Source organism: Thalia democratica, unplaced genomic scaffold, assembly GCF_965202585.1.
Source record: "Thalia democratica unplaced genomic scaffold, ktThaDemo2.hap1.1 HAP1_SCAFFOLD_527, whole genome shotgun sequence".
In the NCBI taxonomy this organism is placed as follows: Eukaryota; Metazoa; Chordata; class Thaliacea; order Salpida; family Salpidae; genus Thalia; species Thalia democratica.
In genome coordinates, this window is record NW_028139565.1 from 1 (window position 1) to 18,716 (window position 18,716).

At 23.5% G+C, this 18,716-nt stretch overlaps 4 non-coding genes across 4 annotated transcripts; 2 read left to right on the plus strand and 2 right to left on the minus strand.

Annotated features, from left to right (window-relative positions):
- Positions 1–11,524: 11,524 nt before the first annotated feature.
- Positions 11,525–11,598, plus strand: Trnav-aac (transfer RNA valine (anticodon AAC)). Its single transcript has one exon. It is a non-coding gene; the product is annotated as a tRNA-Val (tRNA).
- A 384-nt stretch (positions 11,599–11,982) lies between these two features.
- Trnag-gcc (transfer RNA glycine (anticodon GCC)) lies at positions 11,983–12,053 on the minus strand. Its single transcript has one exon. It is a non-coding gene; the product is annotated as a tRNA-Gly (tRNA).
- A 1,801-nt stretch (positions 12,054–13,854) lies between these two features.
- Positions 13,855–13,926, minus strand: Trnag-ucc (transfer RNA glycine (anticodon UCC)). Its single transcript has one exon. It is a non-coding gene; the product is annotated as a tRNA-Gly (tRNA).
- A 4,420-nt stretch (positions 13,927–18,346) lies between these two features.
- Positions 18,347–18,418, plus strand: Trnag-ucc (transfer RNA glycine (anticodon UCC)). The gene has a single exon. It is a non-coding gene; the product is annotated as a tRNA-Gly (tRNA).
- Positions 18,419–18,716: the final 298 nt, after the last annotated feature.

Consider the following 18,716-nt stretch of genomic DNA (forward strand, 5'->3'; position numbering starts at 1 on the left):
CGGGAATACTCACCACCATACTAAGAGAACCACTATACTAAGAGAGAATACTGTCTGTATGTGACTTAATGAAATTATAAACCTACAATGCTTACAAACATCACTTTGGTTTAAGCATACTTGTTTACAATCAAAAACTTTTGAGCTTTATGCCTTGAAATTTGTACTGACAGTATTAAAACAGTTAACAATTTTTTACTCAAACTTAGATGTTTATTCTGTTTTATAAACTACTTATGGTGATTAATTTATTTGTACAATACATATTAAATAAAACTTTGTCCTAAACTTTGTTTTAAAAAAGAGGTAAGGAAATTGGACCAGGAAAATATGTACTTACCTTGAAAATTCCGTATACAATTTTGTTAAGTTTTATTAAAAACTAAGTTCAAATGGTTTTATTAATATTAGTTACTAAAATAAAGTTAGCATAACTTTTTAAAAGTCATAAACCATGTTTTTATAAACAAACAATATTTCTCATATACTTTTTTTGTTTAGTTTGATAAATGTTATCTTTTTGTATTTATATAATTTAAAAAAAAATGTAAAACTTTTATTTACGTAAACACCAGTGGCGTAGCGTGGTATTTTGGTCAGGGGGTGCGCAATTCTTTTTCTCAAAAAATCTTCTAAATTAAAACTTTTGTAATTAGCTTTAAAAAAACTTTTTATAAGTAAAATAATTGAAATAAATTTATTAAGTAAAATAAGTTCGTTAACTTTTTAAAAAATATTTATATATTATGAAATTAAACAACTAAATAAAAGTATAAATTTCATTATAATTACTTATACTTGCAAAAATGTAAACTTACTAAATAAAAATTGTTTTTATTACTTACAGTAAACTTTATATCTTTAAAATTAATATATTTAATAAAACGAAAGTATCTGTTTTATTTACGAAAAAAATATCAATCTCTTTAATATACAATACATTAGTGATAACAACACCTCATTGCACATAATTTTAATAAAGTTACACAGAAGTTAAAATAGACCAACTTTATAACTGTTATTACAGTTTGTTACAAATTTGTAAAATAGTTAAAAGTATATTTTTTAAATTTAATTCATTTGATTGTATTTGTTTAAAATAAAAATCACAAACAAAGTTTATTTCTCATAGGCCGACACGCTTTTTCTTGATGTTTACAAAAATAAAGTTCAGAAAACTAGCAGTAGTCTTAACAATGTAGCATAAAAAAAAAATTGTAAAATTGTTTAATTTTTCTTTAAGCGTGACGTATTTTTGTAAACTTTTTGTAGAAAATAATCTGCCATAAGGTTATACTACAGCGGTGCGCTATATTAATTGCGTGCTTTTTGAGTCTAAATTCTTATGAAGTTAATGAACTTATAAAATTTTTCCTTATGGAGTTTTTCATCAACATCGGTGCGCATTTGCAATTACGCACCGAATAAGTATATTGAGCATAGTTGCCAGAATTTTTCTGCTATTTTTGCCCTCATTCAACTTCTATAGGAAAATTGACATATATAAATTTTTAACCGTTAAGTATCGCCCAAGAGCTAAGTTTGGCTTTCTTTGAGTTTCAGTAAATGAATTAGTCTACAAATAAAACACTATACTACAGTGCTATTCTTATTAACTTTCAGTTTACTGAAATTAACTTCTTTAGACTAAAATACTAAAAGAATAATTCTTGCAAACTAAAAGTACAAATTCCGGTATTTAAAAGTTGCTCATAGTTTTTTGCTCATACTTAAAATTATTATTCAAATGCAGAAGTCTATAAGTTAGGTTCGAGTTTTTTGAGTTCGCACAGTCGGTTAAATTTGCAAATATTGAGTTCGCACTGCTGTTTAATTTTGGATTTAGAATTAAAAAAAATTGCTTAGTATATAACTTTTTCAATTTTAAGTTAAGTGAATTTAAGTTTAATATTTGCTTCAAAATATTATTATTAATTAGTTTTTTTTTCTAATTTATTTAAATAAATGTATAAAAACATTATAAAATTAAAGAAAAACAAAACAAAAAATTTTTAAATGTACTAAATGTTGTAATCAAAGAAATCATTTCTTGATTAAGAACTTTAATTATATATTTCTGTAAATTCAGTCTCAAAATAGCAGTAATAAACATTTTTTTTTGAAAAAAAGCAAATTATAAGATTGTTTTTATATTTTTATTAAAAAACGATTCTTTTAAAAATATGTAAATGAAATGGTACTTAATTTTTAGACAATGTTTTTTTATAATTTACAGTAACTTCAAAATATGTAACCTTTTTGTAATAAATTTTGGTTTAAATTTTAACGATAATAGTGGATAAAAGCTTTTTTTTCTTATTATTAGTAGAGTATTTTAAAAAATACATTAATTTATTATCGAACTGTAATATTTATATAGTTTTAGACTTTTATTTTGAATACAAAGTGAAATTTAGCAAGTGTACTTAATGAAAAGGTTATTTATCAGTTTTATAATAAATTTTATTAACAAAAAAATCTTTATTTATTTAGTTTGTATATATTCCTACAGTGAACAGAATTTTTGGATAAACTTAAAAAAAAAAAAGGTTTTCTAATAGTTGGACGTATACAAATTCAGTACATTTACCTTTAGGATACAGAAAACTTTTAGATGTAAAAAATTCATTAGCTTAAAGTAGCTAGTATAATTTTTGTAGCTAATTTAAGTATTTTTTCCAATACTTGAAATATATTAAGTAACTTGTTGAAAAAATTTGCAATAAACTAGCTAAAAAAATATATTAAAAACTAAAGCTCTATCATAGTTAACATATAAAAAAAAACAAATAATAAAAACAAATCAAAGTAATTGCAGAAATATAAATTGCAGAAATTGTAATAGTTCACTGTCTAAAATCCTGCAAAACTATTTACATAACTAAAAATCACATCTTATAAACAGTAAAACTTATTTTACAATATAAAACACCTAGAAGAATTTATTTTAAATTTTAAGCTGGTCTTTTAATCTTTTTTGTTCATCATAATAATGAAAAACAAATGGATTAAAGCTATTAGAATTAAATTGCTTCTATTGGTACTCCTTAAAACTAAACCATAAAAATAATAGGTAATACTATTTAAGCTTCATAACTAAATGTTTTATGTCATTATTTTAGGTATTTATTTGAAAAATTAATAAGAAAAAGGTCAAAAAACATCAAATAATCTACTGTGAAATTAAAAAGACTAATCAACTAGATTTAAAAAAATTTCTACACTATTTTTTCTAAAAGGTAGTTTTCACATAAAAAGTAGAGCTTACATTTGTAGTTTCAAAATTTCATTTCTATAAAAGCTTTTATGATAAAAAAATTATGAATAACTTTAAAATTAGTAGGAAGAAAATTAATAGAAAGATACAGCTTAAAAAGCATTTTATAATCAAAACTACTAAATATCAAAATATTCTATTAAAAACAAAACTTCCAAGGTACGAGGTAAAAATTTAACTTAGTTTTAAACATTCAATTATTTTAAACATCTGAACGAAAATAGAGGTTTAATAAAAATACAATATGAATTAAAAAATATTTTAAAATGTTACATAAGCTTGGTTTATACAACTGATTTGTTTAAGCATTTCTAAAAAACTAGTAAATCAGAAATCAACAAGACAAATAAGTTTTAACAAAACCAACAATTCATAAGTTGAAACACTGAATAAAAAACTGTTTACTATTTCTAAAATTTTAAAAAAAGTTTGTATACTAAGTTAGTAAAATTTTACATTTAATGTAAAAAATAGTTTAAATAGACTAAAACTAAATAAACTCTTAACTAATAAAAAATAAGTAGAAAAAACATCAGCAATAACATTGTAAATTGTAAAGTTGGCTTAAAACATAAAGAAACTCCAAAGCAATTAAAACAAATTGCTTTAAACAGTAACTGTTTTTTATTTTTAAGCCACTTAATTAATTTTTCTGTCTAAAAAATAACACCAAAATGTAAAAAAAACCATACAAGGAGGAATTTTTTATTGAAACTATCAATCTTTTAACATACATCACTTTAAAAAGTTAACTGCTACAGTATATAATTTTTAAAATGTTTGATCTTTTAATAAACATGACTATAAATAATAACCAAAAATTTATTTTTTTGTTCAAAACTAAATAAATTTAAAAGATCTAATAATACAAAAAAATATTTTTTTGAACACACTTTAATTAAAAAAGAAGTAGTTTATATAATTACTTAAGTTGTTTTGAAACTATTAGTTCTATATCTTCAAAAAACACAAGAACAACATTTTGTGAACAATTAGAACACAACTAAATTTAATTAAGTGCAAAATTTGTTACATAAAACTGTTGGTAATAAAATAATAAATATGTACTGAACTAATTAAAAATTAAAAAGGTTTAAAAAAATATTTTTTTAAAGTTTACCTGAAAAAACATTTAGAACAAATTACTTCAAGTTACCCTAGGAGTGAAGTATGTTATTTTTAATGTATTATAATTAAAATTGCAAACAATTAGGAAATGAAATACTTAGTATATAACAAAAATTCATATATTTATAGTTACAAAACATATATAAAACCAATTTAATTTTTTTTCTTTTAGTTCAAACAATTATCTAAGTCATTTTATTGTCTATCATTGTAAATTTAACATTTGTTAAATATTTTTAAAATTAAATGTGCTCTTAACTTTAAACAGCTATATTTAAAATTAGTTTAATAATTTAAATAAACAACATATAATTTATTTAAAAATCTACAAAGTAAGATCAAGCTATACATTTTTTCAAAATTCTTTAGCATCTATTAAACTTCAATTCAACCGATACAGTATTCATGAAGTAATATTAAAGTTAACTAAAAATAAAAATTACAGTTCTTTTGATCAGAAAGTTGTATTACATGCCACAAAACAAGAGCAAATTGTAACAGAAAATAAAGCATTTTGAGTATTTTCAATCTCTAATGTTTACTTAAACTTGGATTAGCATTCTAATAAAAATAAAAAAATTTATACAAAAGTTTTAAAATTTGTTGATTTTTTTTTTGCATTTTAGTAAATTTATATCTAAGTTTAATTGATATATTTTATGTTTTTCTTAATTGCAAAAAAAAATTATAAAACAAATTCAAGGTTTTTTGCTTATTATTTGTTAAGAACATATAAAAGGTTGTGTAAATTAGTTAAAACTTTTAAAATATTACTACAAAAGCTTTGTTTTATATATGTTTGTATTTGAAACTTTTTACAGAAATTAGAATTTCAAAAACTTGTTTATCACTCAAAAATAAATTTTTAAATATTTGAAAATCCATTGTAGTTAAATATAATATTATTATACATTTTAAAACGAAGAGTTAGAAAAACAATATAAGTATTATGAAGTGGAAAAATTGGAATCATACTTTTATTAAGTTGAAAAAAAAAATTTGAAAGGTAAAAGCTTTTTTTTTAACTAACTTAAAGACCAAAGTATGTTTTTAATTAAGGAAGATTGTCTAAAAATAATAAATAGATAAATTACAAACACTGATGAGTTATTTAGAATAAATGAAATATTAAAAAAAAACTAACTTAAAGAGATGAGTGCTCCTGGAACAACTATCAAATTGGAACAGTCTCTCGAAATCTTAACCAACTTTTTGCGATTGGCTTTACTAAAATGTGCTTCAAGTGATATGAATTCCTGTTAAGTCAAAAAAGTTTTTTTTTTTAAATAGGTTGAACTAGAATAAACACATTAATACTAAACAAAAAATATCATTAAAAATAGAAAGCTATAAAATTTATTCAAGTATAAAACATTAAAAATTAATCAATTTGTACAAATATTTTAATAAAAAAGTTAAATAAAAAATAAAAAACAACTTTGATACAAATACAAAATACACTTTATCAAACTTAATAGATTACTATAAATAATTGGATGTTTACTGATAATACTTTTAATGTTTATAAAATGTTCGAATAGAATTTAGTTAGATTTAAATTGCTTTCATATGCAAAACATGTACGTGTAGTATATTATTCTTCAATATTAAACATTTTTATTAAATGAAAACTGTGGACTTTAACATACTTTGGAAGAAACAATCTCTCAGTAAAAAAAATTATAAAAGTATTGTTATATAAATATCTCACTAGTGGCCACTGAATAAGATTAAATTATGTAAGCTTAAATGTATCAAATTTTTACTTTTTAAATAGAGAAAAATAAGTTGAAAAAACCTAAAATTTATGTCAAAATTAAGGCCAACATCAACTGCTAAAAAATACCTTAGAAACTTTTATATAAAAACTTTTTTTAGGTTTTTTGTTTTCTTTGGTTTAGTGTTAAAAAATGTCAGAATTCTTTGAAAAGTTGAAAAAAAGTGTATATTTTCTCAATTTAAAATTTATAATCTTTTGAAAATTTCATTGATGTATTTATGGTAATTACAAAGTATTTCTAAAAGAGAATAAGTATTTCAACTGCTTGGTGCTAAAATATCTTCATTTTTTATGTTTTAGCAAATATGATAAAAATTCTATATACAATTTTACAAAATAAACTATCATTAGGAAATTAACTAATTTTAGGTTTATACAAGCAACATCCTGATGCCTATTTGCACTTTTTTCTTGAAAAAATATCAAATAAAAAAAATTAAGTTAAAAATTTTAAGTTTTTAAATAACTTATTGTGTTTACCAATACTATTTCAACAAAGTTTAAGAAAAATGCTAAAAAGTTTCTCTAAATTAGTCTTACAGAAATTTTTCTCTAACATTCTGCAAAAAAAAATTGTCAAAACTATGAAGAATTCGGAGTAGTTTTCAAACTGTATAGTCAAAAAATAGTTGGATTACATAACTTCTTAAATACTTTAAGCAGAAAAACAACAAAACCAATTTTAAAACGAAGAAATCAAACTATGTTTAACACTTTGTACAATTTTTTTTTCAGCAAAATAATTTTATTATAACCAATGGCCGCTTTAATCCGTTTTCAGCTTACTGTGTTCAGGTAAAGTTTATACAAAATGATAATATTTTAGAAAACAAGCATGCATAGTCTAGTCCATTTATGAAAAAAATAATGAATAAAACCTGTTACTGAAGTTTTAATCATGAATATCTATAAAAACTACATGCTAATAGTAGATCAGTAGGAAAATTAACTTAGTTATTTTTAAAATCAAGCAGTACTAACAAAATTGTAATAAAAGTATTAAGGGCATAGGGGAGTTAAACACTTTTTCACATTTTGATCTTATTTTATTGAGTTTTTAAGCTACAAGATAATTTTTACTGATTTTAATAATAAAAAACAATTTTTGAGATATATCAGGTCAAAGTGGGAGGAAACAATAAGTTCCTTTTGGGAGGGGCAAACTAAAATAGCAAAAAAAGACTATTTCACTAAAAATCTATATTCTCTTACGTTTTTTGAGATAAATACCTCAAACTTTCAGGATATGTTGTTTAAAGTACTTTAAAACTTTTTCAGAAAGAATGTTTTTAAAATTAAAAAAATAAAATTATAAAAAAATAAACAAAAAACAGTTTTTTTTTGTTTTTTTGTCACAAATTATTTTTTTTTTTTTTTAAATTCTCTTCCTACACAATTTTTTAAAAATTGCAAGGAGCATATTCTGTAAGTTTGTGGCATTTATCTCAAAAACGTAGAAGAAGATGGATTTTTAGAGAAGTAGTCTTTTTTTTGCTGTTTTAGTTTTCCCCTCCCAAAAGGAACCTATTGTTGTTGTCCAATTTGACCTGCTATATCTCAAAAAGTAATTTGATTTTTTTTAATTTGTAAAAAGCAACTTGTAACTTGTAGTACTTAAAATTCAATATTATAAGACTAAATTGTAAAAACGGTGATCTACATCCCTAAGCCCTTAACATGTTTTTAATTGTTATTCAAAATTTTTGGTAGGATGATTAATTAAAATTAACTTTTTTCAAATGTTGGCTAGTATTAGCATGGTATTTAAGACTTGAGCATTTCGCTTGTAATCACTTCTTACAATATCTACATCTTACGTGGTATGAACTAGAAACATCAGGCATAATCCAGTCTATTAGTAAAATCATATTCTGTATTTAATAGATAAGTCTTATTTATGTAAAGCAATAATCAACTACTTTACCTTTAAACTCAGGAACAGATTTCCATTTAGAAGTGTATTTTTGTTTATTGTTCCTAGTAGGTGCTTCCATTTCGTTTACTATCATTTTTAACCAGCTGTGACAAATAGATGTTTTAGTGCTTTATATTAAATAGGCTGTTATAAAGTTAACTATCATAAAATAACAAATAATATTTTTTTAGTATTTTGGATTAAATTAATCTTGGGAATCATAATTGTACATATTTTTTACTAATATTGTTACTTTTTTTAAATTAATCAATTTAAAGTTCTTGACTTAAATGCCTATTTCAATATTTTGTTTTTAATTTTATTTTACTTCCATTTATTTGTTCAATTTTTTTTTCAGATTTGTTAACAACAACTGAGGATCTCCTATATGCAAATATAGGAGTAAAACATTGTTTTGTTAGTAATAAGGTATTAAAATAAATATTAAATATTTTTTTTTTACTTAATACTTAATAAAAATTCATTAGTTAGTTAGATAGATGTTTTTCCTACTTTTTAAACAACTTACAAATGTATACTTTGCTTTTAACTATTCTAACTACTAAGTTGAAGTAGTTATAACTTAGCTGAGTTAATAATAATCAGAATTGCCACTCTTTGAGGCAAAATAGTCAGCCTGTGTTACCTGAGACTAGTTAGAGTTTATATTAAAATAGAAACAAAACGTTTTGGTTAGCAAATTTTCGAATAAAAATAATACTAGTTAAGTTTAAATACAAAAAGATACCTAAATAATTACAAAAGAACTTTAAAAATCAATAATTGTAAGAAATAAAAACTGGTATGAGATACTTAAAAATCAACACTAGCATGAGATTTCAAAAAAAGTTCATACTAGCCTAAGAGTGCCACACACAGTATTTATCTGAAACATTTTTAAACTGAATATATCTTAAAAGTTAATTGAAACTGTTTTTGGTTGTATAAAAAATCTTACTATAGACTTTATGGATGATACTATAAAAAAACTAATCTACTGATGTGAAATTTCTACATGATACAAACAAATTTTAAAACTGAAACATTAATTTTTAGCACAATCATTTTATCTAAAGTCCACCACAAAAATTAATGTACATTTTCATTGACTATTTAAATGCTTTAAAAGACATAATTTTTTTTTTGCTCATATATTGTAGGATATGGGAAATGTGAGCTGAAATTTTTTTTAATGAAGCAAATCCATCAAATTTTTTTAATGAATATTTTATTAAAACTGTTCTTAATGATTCCTTTTTGTAACAATTAGATGATTAAGATCAATTATTAAAATACCATTTTAATATACTTATTACACAAAACTTATTTTTAAATTTTTTAGGATTATTTTACATAATACTTTGTTAATTTTTTTTAGTGAATAAAAGACATTGTTTAGATTTTGATTTAAACACAGCTGTTTTTAGAAAAATTTGCACACTTCTAAACTTAAGCTATAAAATCATAACTTCTAGAATTCTTGAAAAACATGATTTATCAAAACCAAAATTTAAACAAAAACATTTATCAAATAACAGAAGAACTTACTTAAGAAATCAAAGAAGAGCTAAAAAGAGTAAATAAAGTGTTAAAAATTAAAAAGAAAACATTATATAACTGTTAAGTTCTAAAATAATACTTAAAATGTTTTTTACTAGTCTAAAGTCATATAGCTAACTCTTGAATAATTAATAAGTATACAGTTAAAATATTTAGTTGTTACAAAAGGAAAGTCTTTAAAGATATTTTTAATAAGAGTTAGCTTATAAAACTGGACTAACTTAATAACACATGTTAACCAATTTTATAATTTTAATGGTTAACACAGTTATGCACATTTGTAGGCTACTTTGTATATGGCTACTATACAAACAGTCCTAGACTTTAAAAATGCATGGCATTATTAAATTAAATTTTGTAGATAGGTTGTTTCAAGAAATCTTATTTACCCATTTCATTAATACTCAATCTGTTGTTTTTTTTTGAGTAAATAGTGACCAGCAAAAATGTGCAAAAATTAAGTCAAAGAGGCAATTAAAAAAAAAAAATTTAAACTTTATTTTTGTTTTTGAAAAAATGATAAACTTATGTTTGAATAAATAGTAATTTGAAACTTAATCAAGTCATTTAAAAATTCATTATAACATTCAAATATATAACATAGATTACAAAAATTAAACTAAAAAAGAAAACTTTTTGATAAAAATCTTTAAGTATTTTAAGACTTTAATTACAATTTATTTTTTATTTCTAGGATATTTTAATTTTTTATGGTAGACAACCATCAGATTTACTTCACCCTCTATTTTGCTTCTTAACATTAAATTGAACACTTTGTAAATTTAAAAATTTGTATTATCAGTGTAATTAAGAATTTGGAAATGTTTCATAGACAACTTACTAAGCTTAATATTTTGCTGAAAGTCTTATTTGTCTTATTTTCGTTAAACAATATAAAAAGTTTATATAAGTTTAAATTAACATTTAAATAATTAATTTTCTACCTAAAATAATGAAAAATATATATAACTAACTGAAATTTACTGAATATACTGAATATACTTTTTAATACTGATGATTTTTTTTATAAAAGTTATGAGCATGAGCATTTTTTAAATATTTCCTAATTTAATTTATTTGAAGAGCAGTGTTCCTTTAAAACCTTTTATAATGTTTTAACTTGTCACAGTTTAAATTTATTATTTTAAGCCTTACAACTTGTAGTTACAAGCATTGTTACTACAGTTTATAAACTTTGATAAATTATTTTTCAAGGTTTAGTACAACGAGATTCCCCTTTACGTTTACGTGACGCCCCTCAAGGCCGTTCTGCTATAAAAATCAAAATTTAGGTTAAAAGAGGTTTATGCTAAGCTAACAGCTATTGTGGAAAATAGCTCATTTTTTAACTAATTTTCCGCGTTTCAGCTACATTTGGCTTCTATGGTAACAACTAATTATGTATTTTTAAAAACAAGTATAAGTCCTTATACGTTTAAACGAATTCCAAATACAATTAAAAACAAAATATAGTTTATAAAAATTACACAACTAGAATTATATATATAATTATATTTTACAAGTAAGTTACATATAAATGCTTACTTTTTAAAATGTACTTCGAAAAATGAAGAAAGTTGTAAGTGTTTTATAAATATCTAAATTTGAATTTTAAAACACTTTGTTATTATAAGGTTGTGGTTTTTTTAGAATGAATTTCGTAGTATAAATTTACACGTGTCTTTTATAGTATATATACAAAATGTATTTGTTAAAACAGAATGCAAAGTATCAAATAAAAGCTACGTTAATTTGATGCTAAGTTAAAGTTATATTCTGGTTTAAGTGTGCTGTAAAACACTATTCAGAAGCCCTTGTCGGTTTAATATCAGTATATAAACACAATAGCTGCATATCGGCACAAGTTTCCGTAGTGTAGCGATTATCACGTTCGTTTAACACGCGAAAGGTCCCCCGGTTCGAGCCCGGGCGGAAACATACTTTTATTCAAAAAAATACTGACCAAAATTCCAATAAACACATATTATACAACTAAGATAATCTAACTACCATCTATTTTTTCTGTTTTATTGATTAATGAAAAGCATAGTTTATCAATTTTAGCTATTTACATATATTCACGTATGAGAAGTCAATAATTTTATTTTGCCATTAAATGTAATCAATGTTTTAAGCTGTAGTAACATAAGATGCCTTATAACGTTACATCTTATAAAGTGAATTTTATATAATTTTTTTCTATTATTAGTGTAGAAGCATTATAAAAATAAGTAAAAGTATTTTGGAGAATAAAAAAATGATTCAACAGCTTATATTTCTGATTTACGAATTTTAAGCATTAAACCAATTTTCAGACGAAAATGCATTGTCCGGGAATCGAACCCGGGCCTCCCGCGTGGCAGGCGAGAATTCTACCACTGAACCAACAATGCATGTATCTCATATCGGATTGTAACGTTTATAAATTATTTTTTCACTTATGTGCTCAGTATAGCTGCAAATACTATTTATCCAATGCTTATACTTGCTTAAAAAGTCCATTATTGCAGCATAAGTTTTAAAAACAAAGGTTTTCATTTTTAGCCCGTTATGCAAGAAAAAATTGTTTTATTCCAAAGAAAAACATTTATGCTTTTTTTATTTTCAAAACCCAAGATTTATACCAAAAGTTGTTATTGTTTGATGTACTTTCTAGTTATATAAAAATGTACACAAAAATTTTTGAAATACTTACAATTCATACCACAAAAAAAAGTAAATGTCGATTAGGGTTGAAACCAGTATACTAAAATGAATTTGAAAATTTAAAATAAACATAGGAGTGTGTTGATTGTTTTTTACAACATTTTTAAATAAAATGTAAAATAGTTGTAAAAACTAAAAAAAAAAGCTTTCAGAAAAAATAGTTTTCCAAATAAAGCTTTAAGCTATACAAAATTGCAAAACTTTAATGTTTACAATAATACTTAAAGCTAGTAATTTTCTTATGGTTGTATAATATTTACTAAAGCATGTGGAAAAAAAAAACTGAACTGAGTCAGCTGAGAGTATTAAATGTTGGAAATCAAGCAAACCAATCGAATATATATTTTTTATTTTTTTGTGTGCATTACGTCACAAATAAGTTTTACGCGTAATCAAATAACCAGGGGTAGAAATTTTTATGGGTACTATTTTATGGGAACTGTTTTGTGGGTAGAATTGCTGCAATTAAATTTGCCCATGATTTAATGTTTTGTCATTGTTTTTTATTTAAAAAATTACACAAAATAGTTACAAAAATACGTCACGCTGAAAAGTAAATTAAAAAATTTTTCAAATTTTCTTTTTCTTTTCTAATTTTACATTAAATGTAAAGACCTGCTAAAGCTAGTTTATGGAGCTTTATTTTTGTAAACATACAAGAAAAAGCGTCTTATTTAAATTATTTATTGAAAATTTACATTGAATTATTTTGTTAAATTGTAAAAATAAATTTTTAGCTGACTTAGTCAACTTTTATTATTAACCATATAGTTTAGAGTACATCATGGTTACATACTTAACTGCTTATTTTATAAAACCAGAATTGTGTTTTTTATGAACTATAACCAACATATTTTTTGTGTTGATTTTCTGTACAATACTGTTGAACAACCTATACTTAAAGTCTGCAAGTTATTAAAGTTTGTTTAAACATAACAATAGTTAGTCATCACAGTTAACCGTAAGGTGGCAACTTACGGCGCGCGGGTTGGATCCGGTCCGCAGAGTGGTAATTACAAGGTTAAATGATACCCGCAAAGGCGTTAACTTGCCCGCAAAACCAAGCTTTTGTACTTTCATTACAAATTTTTTGGTTTAATGTTAGTTGTTAAAGCTTAAAGGGCTGGCTAAACTAATTTTGGTGTAACATACTAACTCAACCGTGAAAACGTTAATCTTTGTAAAAATAAAGGTTGAGGCGGATTTTATTTTAGCGAAAAGAAAAAAATTAGATTTTTTTATAAGTAAAGAAAAGTTTAGGGTACGTAAAAAATTAAGTTAATAGTTTTTTACTTTCATTACCTTGTAAAATAAAATAACTAATATTATTACTGCATTACTAAAGTTAACTATAAGTTTTAAAAAAAATAAGCAATATTGCTGCTTACAAATTTTAGATTAATTATAAAGAGAAACCAAGGCTTAACTTGAGTTTTTGAATAAAATATAGTATTGTTTTAGATAGTGTTTAAAAAACCTAAGCTAAAATGCGTCGACCGGGAGTCGAACCCGGAACTAGTGCTTGGAAGGCACCAATGCTAACCGTTACACCATCGACGCTTGTTTTAAACTGCAACAAATTTAGTTTATAAACTTATCTCTAAAAACAATCCATGTGTAAAGCAGTAAACACTAAGTAAAACCAGCAGTAAAGCTTAGCAATTAGCAGTATATCTGGAAATAATTTTGTTCACTTTAATCTACATTTACAATTGAAGTAACTTTCTTTAAATATTTTAACAAGTTTTATCTTTGTTGAAGTAATATTAAACTTTTATTTCATTAAAATTGTTAGTACTTCATATAATGCTATAATTTAGATTGTATTTCAAATATTACAAACTTTTTTTTTCTTTATAATGAAAAAAATATGTTAAGGATATGTTAAAGCTAAACACTAGCTTTTTTGTGAATACATACTGTCATGTGCAATGTTATTTAGTTTATATTTTTTTAGTTTGAACGACGACGTTTCGACTTTTCATCAGTTTTTCAAATGTAAAACTGAGCAAAATAAGTAAAAATTAATTTAAAACAATTAAATATACGAAATAAATTAAATATTAAGCTAGATATAACGAGTTATATAACAAAATTATAAACTACAGTAAAGTTACAGGTTAAATAAAGATCATACATTGTTAAAAGGAAAATGTATATTACTAGTCAAAAATTCTTAGTGTGTCGGTAATACCCTGTTTAGTTAATTGCTTGATTAAAATTGGATTATAACGTTTAATTAAAATAGCTTCGCTGGTCAGGGTCTCAAGTTGTTTCTACATTCTTTTAAAATACCATTAACTGATTTTTTTTTGATTTACAACTTTTTCTAGTAAAGTAAAACTAAAGAAACCGAAAATAGTTCATTAATAAATTTCTGAGCCAATAAGAATTACAACTGAATTTGAAAGCTTACAGCAGGGTTTCCCAAACTCATTTACTAAATCGACCCCTTTTCAGAAATTAAAAAAATAATCGCCCCCCACGATTTTACAAAGTAGTTTTTCTCTTGAGTACAAACTTTTGAGCCAAAAAGTTGTTTTTAAAATGTAATTTAGTCAGGTATTTCTTATGCAAGCATTTTTGTGGCTGTTTTTAAAGTAGTTTACAGGGCTTGAGAAAATAAGTTACAGTTGTTTTCTTATACGCCCAGTAAAGTGTATTAAAATACTTGATTATTATAAGCCTTGTGTAATCTGTAATCAATCCTGTTAAAGTATGAATTGTTTTGAAACTGACGAAACTTTTTTAGGGTAGTGGTGGACAACTTTTGTAACCAACAATTCATATTTACTAAAAAATCTTTTCTAGTTTCAACTCGTTAAAAAAATGTAATTGCGAGCTGCATAATTTAATAAAATAATAAATAAGAAAATCAAACAACTTGATGAAAATTGTAATAAAATAATTTTATGTTATTGTGATCTAGGAAATACTATTGTAAACTGAAAACCAAGTTGAAAGTGTATTTCAAAATATTAATTATCAAAAAACTATTTTTTTTATTTTGCACAAGTAGTTTTTATTTAGCGGGTCGAAATTTGACTGGATCTTAACCGTACGTTACCGATCTGACATCTTAACAGAAACCTGACATTTTGATAATCTCTCATATACAAATTTCGGATATTTAGAAGTTAATACTAAGTAACTTAATTAAGCTATTAGTTATTAGCCTATAATGATTTACCAGAAGTAGTGAAAAACTAAAAGCTAGTGTTGAACTATTAAAATAAACAACACATTCTAATAGTTAATGTATTAAAAATTAAGATAAAACAAAAAACAGTTGTATAAATAGTTTAAAATTCCTTAATATATAGATTTTTTAACAATAATAAATCAAGTTAAAAAAAATTGAGTTTAATAATCTTTTAAATGAAAAATTTGAAGTCATTTCAAATAGAGACTTCAAATCTACACTCTTTTAACAAAAAAATTGAAATAAAAACTTTAATGGTTATAAAGATTTTTTTATTTTTACATATTAAACATGTAATAATAAAAATATGTAAAATAAATTTTTCTCAAACAAATACTTTTAACACTACGCTATAAAAACTTTTAGTGTAATATAAAACGACAAATATGAATTACAAAATTAACCAGGTCAAAAAAAAACTATTAAAAGATATAAAACATAAACCATTAAATAAATAAAGTAGACTTCAGCTTAAAATCGCACTCTGTACAAAATAAAAAAATGCAAACTCAAAAATTATTACCATTTTTTTTTTACAAAATGATAAATTTAAATATGTTGTATGCAATAATGTTATAAATAAACATGAAATCAACTAAAAAATAAAACAAACATTCATTAAAAAAAAATTCTATATAAGATATTTAATTTTATGTTTTTTTTTTATCAATACTTAGTTAGTAATAGACTTTATTTAAGTTAAGTTTAACAAAATATAAATTTGCATTTTTTTTCGGTAAAAAGTGCGAACTCAAGAGTAAGTCTACCGTAATTAATATTTATAAGGCATTATTTAAACCTGTTGTAGAATAAGTAACTTAATAAATTTTTCATTATAAAAAGACTTTTTAAATACAATGCAAACCAGGTTAAATAAGAAGTACTTTAAAAGATCAAATAAAATAAAAAAACTTTCATAAAATAATGTCTGCTACTGAAGTCTAATATAATGTGAATGATGAGGTTCATACTGCTTGCAAGTTTTTTCAACAACATAGCTAGAAGGAAAAACTATAAACAACAATCTAAATTCCTCTCAAATGATTGGATACTTTTGCCTTATTTTTTGTTGAGTCCAAAAGCTTTCATATAGTTCTTTGAAAAACTTTACTTTAAGTTCAAGGTTAGTTTGTAAGTCTGAAAGGTTTCCTGTAAGTCGTTTACTTCAAAAAGACCTGCCTCGAAGGGATTCATATTTTTATCTATATGATAGTTGTTTTGTGTCAAGTCAAAATTTTACTATATAATATGTTGAAATTGTTAAAAGTTTCAGATTTTTTAGGTTTTTTTTTTACCAAAATTGTCAAATTCCAGGTTTACCAGGTTTCTAGGTTAATTGGCAACTATGTATAGTTTCATTTCTTAGTCTAACTTAGTGACTTTTCAAAAAACAATTGAAAATATCATGAGGTGATAGCTGATAATAGATAACATAGATTTTTACAAACCATTTATGATCCTAAATAACATATATGTCAGGTTATAAACTGGTAAAAGGGATTCCGATTGTCTATGATCTATGAAATTGTCAAATAAGAAAACATATAAATAAAAATATTTAATTTACTTGAAAGTAAGAGTCATAAGCACTTGATTTTTTTCTCTATATTTTACATTAAAAAAAATTTTTTTTGTTTAAGTTTCATCTCAGGGTCAAATACTTAATAGCAAGCTAAAATTAGTAACATAGCAAGATAAAAAGTAAATATTTTATGACAGCCAAAAATTTTATAATCGCCCCCTTTTCGCCCCCTTACTAGTTATCGCCCACCCAATTAATTTTAGTTACATTTTAAAAACAACTTTTTGGCTCAAAAGTTTGTACTCAAGAGAAAAACTACTTTGTAAAATCGTGGGGGGCGATTATTTTTTTAATTTCTGAAAAGGGGGCGATTTAGTAAATGAGTTTGGGAAACCCTGCTGTAAGCTTTCAAATTCAGTTGTAATTCTTATTGGCTCAGAAATTTATTAATGAACTATTTTCGGTTTCTTTAGTTTTACTTTACTAGAAAAAGTTGTAAATCAAAAAAAAACCAGTTAATGGTATTTTAAAAGAATGTAGAAACAACTTGAGACCCTGACCAGCGAAGCTATTTTAATTAAACGTTATAATCCAATTTTAATCAAGCAATTAACTAAACAGGGTATTACCGACACACTAAGAATTTTTGACTAGTAATATACATTTTCCTTTTAACAATGTATGATCTTTATTTAACCTGTAACTTTACTGTAGTTTATAATTTTGTTATATAACTCGTTATATCTAGCTTAATATTTAATTTATTTCGTATATTTAATTGTTTTAAATTAATTTTTACTTATTTTGCTCAGTTTTACATTTGAAAAACTGATGAAAAGTCGAAACGTCGTCGTTCAAACTAAAAAAATATAAACTAAATAACATTGCACATGACAGTATGTATTCACAAAAAAGCTAGTGTTTAGCTTTAACATATCCTTAACATATTTTTTTCATTATAAAGAAAAAAAAAGTTTGTAATATTTGAAATACAATCTAAATTATAGCATTATATGAAGTACTAACAATTTTAATGAAATAAAAGTTTAATATTACTTCAACAAAGATAAAACTTGTTAAAATATTTAAAGAAAGTTACTTCAATTGTAAATGTAGATTAAAGTGAACAAAATTATTTCCAGATATACTGCTAATTGCTAAGCTTTACTGCTGGTTTTACTTAGTGTTTACTGCTTTACACATGGATTGTTTTTAGAGATAAGTTTATAAACTAAATTTGTTGCAGTTTAAAACAAGCGTCGATGGTGTAACGGTTAGCATTGGTGCCTTCCAAGCACTAGTTCCGGGTTCGACTCCCGGTCGACGCATTTTAGCTTAGGTTTTTTAAACACTATCTAAAACAAAACTATATTTTTTTCAAAAACTCAAGTTAAGCCTTGGTTTCTCTTTATAATTAATCTAAAATTTGTAAGCAGCAATATTGCTTATTTTTTTTAAAACTTATAGTTAACTTTAGTAATGCAGTAATAATATTAGTTATTTTATTTTACAAGGTAATGAAAGTAAAAAACTATTAACTTAATTTTTTACGTACCCTAAACTTTTCTTTACTTATAAAAAAATCTATTTTTTATTCTTTTCGCTAAAATAAAATCCGCCTCAACC